Source organism: Channa argus, chromosome 1 (assembly GCF_033026475.1).
Source record: "Channa argus isolate prfri chromosome 1, Channa argus male v1.0, whole genome shotgun sequence".
Lineage (NCBI taxonomy): Eukaryota > Metazoa > Chordata > Actinopteri > Anabantiformes > Channidae > Channa > Channa argus.
Window position 1 is genome coordinate 3,200,576 of NC_090197.1, and position 6,000 is coordinate 3,206,575.

The following is a 6,000-nucleotide window of genomic DNA, read 5'->3' on the forward strand; positions in this document are numbered from 1 at the left end:
GGACATTTTAAGCTTTGGCAAAACAAGTAAGCAAACTCATATGAATAAAATTTGTTATTTGGAAAGTCAGCAGCTTTATTCACCTCACTAATGGAGATGGACTTTTCTTAAAGGGGCAGATTCCACAATACGACAGGGTGGACAACCATTCAAGGGACATGGACAAACTCTTCTTTTTTATTAAATAATAATATTGTTTTTATTAAAAAATGATCACTACACTCAATTTGAGTAATATTTTATTTAACAAAATATTAATAGGAAAAGATTTTTTTTTTTATGATTTAATGAGCAGTGCCTGGGACACAGCAAAATAACATAGATCCTCTTATACAAAACTAGAAAATATTTTGAAAATGTATCTAAAGAGCCATGTAATGCTTCTGTTATGAATAAAAAACTTACATATGTTAAGTTATCATGGCAAATGAGTTATTTATGTTCAGGACACCAAAAGACAGTGATATTGACTCATATAATACTTTCTAATCTCTGCTTAGCTTTGTACCCAAGTGATGTCTATGTCTCACAAAAACAGTGCCTAAAATTCCATACAACATTATGACGATGGATGTTGAATTTCTGTGAATTTATACATCTGATGACCATCCTATGCAGTTCTGAACTTCATACGTCACACATTAGTTTTAGAACCTTCTGTTGCTGCGCAGAACATTCTCCACCCTCAGGCTACTGAAGACACACACTGACCTGCTACCAGATGCTCGACTGGTGATAGGCAGCGGAAGCTCAGGTGTTGACCAGGGCACCAATCACATCTTCAACCGGACTGTTGGTGGCCCATCAGCTATGTGTGGTGAGTTCAGCAGCCAGCTGACATCTAACGGTCAATGCCGTCTGACGGCAACGCTGCCCACTGTGGGAACTTCACAGAAACATTGCCGGACATGTTCCGCTGTACAGACGACGTCTCCTACTGGCTCCACGAGAACCAGAACAGAAAGGAGCAGCTGGAGGAGCTGAGGGAGACCATGTCAGAGCTGCAGGAGGAGCTAAGGAACCATCGACATCGAGTGAAGGCCCTGGAGACGGAGGTAAATGTTATGTGAAGACGTGTCTGTTAGAAGATATGAACGGTGAAATGGAAGCTTAACTTTTTTACCATAATGTAATTATTGAAAATTGGTTTAAGTAAAAGTGGTGACAGAAGGTTTCAACCAGTGTCTGCTAGTTGCAAAACCTCAAGTTTAACACTGACCAAACTTCACCAACTGAACTGCAGAGATATGGATTATAAGATCCAGTTTCTATCAAAACAAACCTCCACCTCCTTTCTCTCTGTTTATCTCTACCTCTCTTTATCTCTCTGTCTTGACACCCACTAAGTCCTCCTTAACCCTGAACACTAACAGGATTAGCTGCAGACATCTTGGCCTGGGTCCTTTGTCTCTCTGAGAGAGCTTTTTTTCTGGTCTCCAGAGTTAAAACTTGAGTTAAAGCTTAAAACTGTTGCATAAGTCAAGCAGTTGGCCATAAGTCAATCTAGATTTGAGCTTGCGGTTCACACAACGGCCTAAATGCACCATTTGCACTTAGTTTCCTGTGAAGGAGAAGTGCCAGTTTTGATGATCTGACATCTTGATCATTTTTATAAACCAATTTAAAGAAACAAAAGTTAAACCAGTTTTTATAAATGTAACAGGTGAGAGGCAGTAACCATCTACGCCTCCAAATCTGTTTGAATTACATGATTTACTGTGGTTGTATTTCTCTTAAAGTACATATTTAAGATATATTACATTTTTAGTCCTTTCAGTTTATCCCATGAGATCAGGGTTGGCACAGTTTTTACGCCAGATGCCCTTCCTGACTCAACCCTCCCCAATTTCTACCTGGCTTAGGACTGGCACTGAACAGCTGGGGATGGGGATGTGCTGTTGTGGTCGGGAAGAGGAAGGCGCGAACCGATCGAACTATGGCCACTCTACCAACTGAGCCACACGACAAATAGCAAGAAACACAAACTTAACCAATCCTGCCGCTTGTCATAACCTTCTTATCTTCTCTCAGGGTGAAGAAAGCGCTAGTTTAAACTCGACCTTTGACCAGATGTTGCGCTCTCTGGAGCTGCGACAGGCTGAGGCCGACACACTGCTACATGTACATGCAACTCTGCTGTACGAGCTGCAGGTGCAGCTCCACAACCTGTCAGCGGCCGTTCAGCACATGAGCCGCAACACAGGCTGCACGGTCAATGTCATCAGAACCTCACCGCCGCTCGGCCTGAGGGGCACACTACCACCAGGTACGCATGCTGCAAACACGGGTGGGTGGTTGCATCAGGTAAACCCTCACCAGGAACATTTAAGTTAAACGAAATAAGGTTATAAAATGAAAATAAAACTTTTATGTTCATTACTTTATAATGAGTTTGGAATTTTGCAAAAGAAGATCAAAATTTGCAGCCAGCAACAAACATTGTGGTGCAAATAGCTACACAAACTCAGCAACTCAGGATGCTGCATAAAGCCCTGTCCTCTCTGTGTGTGTGTGTGTGTGTCTATCTCAGATGGACAGTACCTGTCTTTCTGTCCATCAGACTGTGCGTCTCTGTATCACAGTGGTTTTCGGCGTTCTGGTGTTTATGCCATTGTCCTGTCACCGGGCGCCACCGTGTCCGTCTACTGCGACATGGAGACAGAGGGTGAGATACATACTCTTATTTGCACTACATGTGTCAAACAAACAAACACTTTCATGACAGCAGTGATAAACCAGTGACTAATTTTACATGAGTTCATGTACAATATAGTGACTGTAATCATCAGTCTCAAAGCTGACATTTAAGACTATATGAAGGAAAATGGACCATGTAAAGGAAAGTGTTGTTGGAGAAGTGAGGTCAGAAACCTGGTTTTACAGGATGATACAATTGTAGCTCAGACATTTCAGACATTAGATATTCAGACAGGAGTTGGGATTTTAAAAACAGCAGAGGGACCTCCATTACTGATAACATGATATGCAGATCACATGTGCAGGTGAAGAAACACAACAAACTTTTTCCACCATTTGAAAACATTTTTATCCTAAATGCAGCACCTCAGCCTTCATAAACCCAACAACCTGTCGTTCAGCCCTACTAGATCATGCCTGGATTCATGATACAGTAATTCTGTGTGTGTGCACCAGGTGGAGGCTGGACAGTGTTTCAACGGCGACGCGACGGCTCCGTGAGCTTTAACCGTGGCTGGGCAGAGTACCGGGAAGGCTTTGGTGAGCCACGAGGAGAACACTGGCTGGGCAACCAACACCTCTACCTGCTGTCCAACCAGGGCCACTACAGCCTCCGCATTGACCTGCAGGACTGGAGCCACACCCACAGACACGCCCTATACCACAGCTTCAGGTAGACAAGAGGTCAAATAAGTGGGTAAAGTAAGGAGACAGCTGCTAAAGAGGTGTCGTGTGTGGAAGAGCAGTTGTGGCTCAAGAAAAAGTCGTTCTTCAAGATTGTTTAAAGCATCTGAAGGTCCTGGTGACCTTTCCAAAAAAGAAGATTGCAAAGAATCTGTTGTAACGTTAGCTGCAAATGTTACGCTTATTTATGTAAGTTGTAGACAAAGATGGCAGAACAGCTGAACTTAGTAGGAAGGAGTCGAAAGTAACCAGAGGTTGGTAACCTCAGCAGAGCAAGATGACAGAGGTTAGCGTTTGGCAGCAAGCTCGAGTTGTTAGGGTTAGTGAAAGGCATCGGCCAAAATGTAGGATCCAGAAACCATAAAGGAGATAAAGTTATAGAAAATAATAGGAACTTCCCAAGCTGACGGTACAGGGTCCTGGGTACACAGGTTCCTCTCAGACGAGCTGCTTGCAGACAAAATGGTGGACTGCCAACCACCACAGAGGTGGGAGGTCACCCTGCTTGCGGGCAGGAGGGAGAGCCTCAGCCCTGGGGCCATCGGCTGGAGTCTCAGCCTGCAGCTGGGCGACCTAGAAGCAGACAGGAAGGGGAAACCTTAACTTATTTATTCTTACATTTGAAATGCTTGCGTAATGGTGTTAATCTTCTGTCCTGCTCAACAAAATGAATTGTGTTCCAGCATTTTAGGGTTATATAAGATGGGCTTTCTGCTTGGGGGTGTCCGGACATTTTACAGAATTATTATAATTCCTTGCAACATTACATGTATAATTTTAGGAATTTTCAGTGCTTGAGAGCAAAACAAATGATCTGTCTGCTCAACCAATAACAAAAAAAAAAACCTGAAGACTTTTATTGGTGACAGGGATCCAGTTGTTTAAAGAGTGGCTCACACATAAGATTTACAGTTTGGCACCACTTGGTGGAGTTAGCTGATACACTCCCCATAGCCCCCCCTTAACTACAAATGAATGCTATGTCCACTCTATCGAGTCTAAGGGGCCGGCAGGGTGGACATTTTGGAACAACGACAGGGTGGACATTTTGAGCTTCAATTAGCATATTATCTTACAACAAATTGTGATTAGCTAAATAGTTAGTCTGGTTGTTGAAGAGAATTTGGTATATTTAAACTTACATATTTTGAAAATATTGTATTTTACTCACTTCTAGTATATTTTATGCCGACAGGGTGGACATCCATTCAAGGGACATGGACAAACTCTTTTTTTTTAATTAAATAATAATATTGTTTTTAATTAAAAAATGATCACTACACTCAATTTGAGTAATATTTTATTTAACAAAATATTAATAGGAAAAGATTTTTTTTTATGATTTGATGAGCATGAACCTTTGGGATGAACAAAAAATAATTTTCATTGTAAATTCCAGAATCTTTTTGTATTTAAACAAACTTAATTCTCACTCTCAATATGTCAAATGTTTTCAGTAATATGTGAAATATGTGTAATATGTGAATTTTTAGACAGCTGAGAACACAAAGGATCATGGGGATAAGTCTGATCCCAGATGTGAACTGAAACCTGGATCCAGGACTCTGAGATCTCCTCCATTCATTCCAATCAAAGTTAGTGACTCTGCTCAGACTCCAGCAGCATTTAGTGTCTTCCTGCTCTGATTCCTGCTTTTTAAAGCCACTGCACATGTTCAGTAGTGTTTCTCTCTCTGAGCCCAGTCACTGTTTGTGACTGGGCTCAGAGACTTTTCACTCCCAATCAGCCCATTTGTCAACAGGTTTCCTCACATCACTTTCAGCTTTGTCTCTTAGGAAAAGACAGCAGCAGGAAAAAGTGGTTGGAAAGCTGCTCTCTGAATCCATCCCTGGGACTAATGATCATATTCAGCTTTTTCCTTCATCTGTTCTTCACTTTCTAAAGAGCAGAGAAGAGGCAGCTGCTCCTTCATGCTGAGATCAAGTTCAAGAAAGTTTGACTCTAAATGTTGAAGCTAGTTTTTCTTCCTCCATGTTTGTTCTGTGTGAGGATACAGAGAGCAGCACACACATTCAATCCTCTGAACTGTGACCAGAGCTTTGAACCATGTTTCAATCACAGCTCATCACAGACTGGAGATGAAGAGAGTTCATAGAAAGATTTTTTTTAAAGAGATTTGGATCATTTTGTCACTGTCCTACATTTTAACACATGATCCTATTAGCTCCTAAAAATGACTCTGATGTCACTGTATTAGAAAGAAAATCTGTCTCACGTTTCTGTCGGCTGTGATCCATCCAACCATTTCCATTGATATTCTTGCTGTGTCTGTGACCATTGTGTCCTTAGACCAATCCAGGAATCTTCATGCTGATTCAGCTCGGTGACAAAGTCCTAACAGAAAGTCAATAATCAGTTCTTCTTTCATCATTCAGTTTTTCTGTTCTAGTAACGTCATCATTTTATTCTTCACTCTGTTTGGAATAAGTTTTGAATCTATAAGGTTTTGTTTAAAATAATTAATGAAAATTATATAAATTTGTTGAAAAAAGCTGATGATTTACAGGAGCAGAAATTATTTTTATATTTTTCTTTTTTTTATTTGTTTTTGCTTTAATAACTGAGATCAGGGTTCCTGGTTATAGTTCATCGAAATTC

The 6,000-nt window shown here is 41.0% G+C and overlaps 1 pseudogene; it reads left to right on the forward strand.

Annotated features, from left to right (window-relative positions):
* The first annotated feature begins 567 nt into the window (after positions 1 to 567).
* LOC137102277 (angiopoietin-2-like) lies at positions 568 to 3,374 on the forward strand (annotated as a pseudogene).
* The last annotated feature ends 2,626 nt before the right edge of the window (positions 3,375 to 6,000 follow it).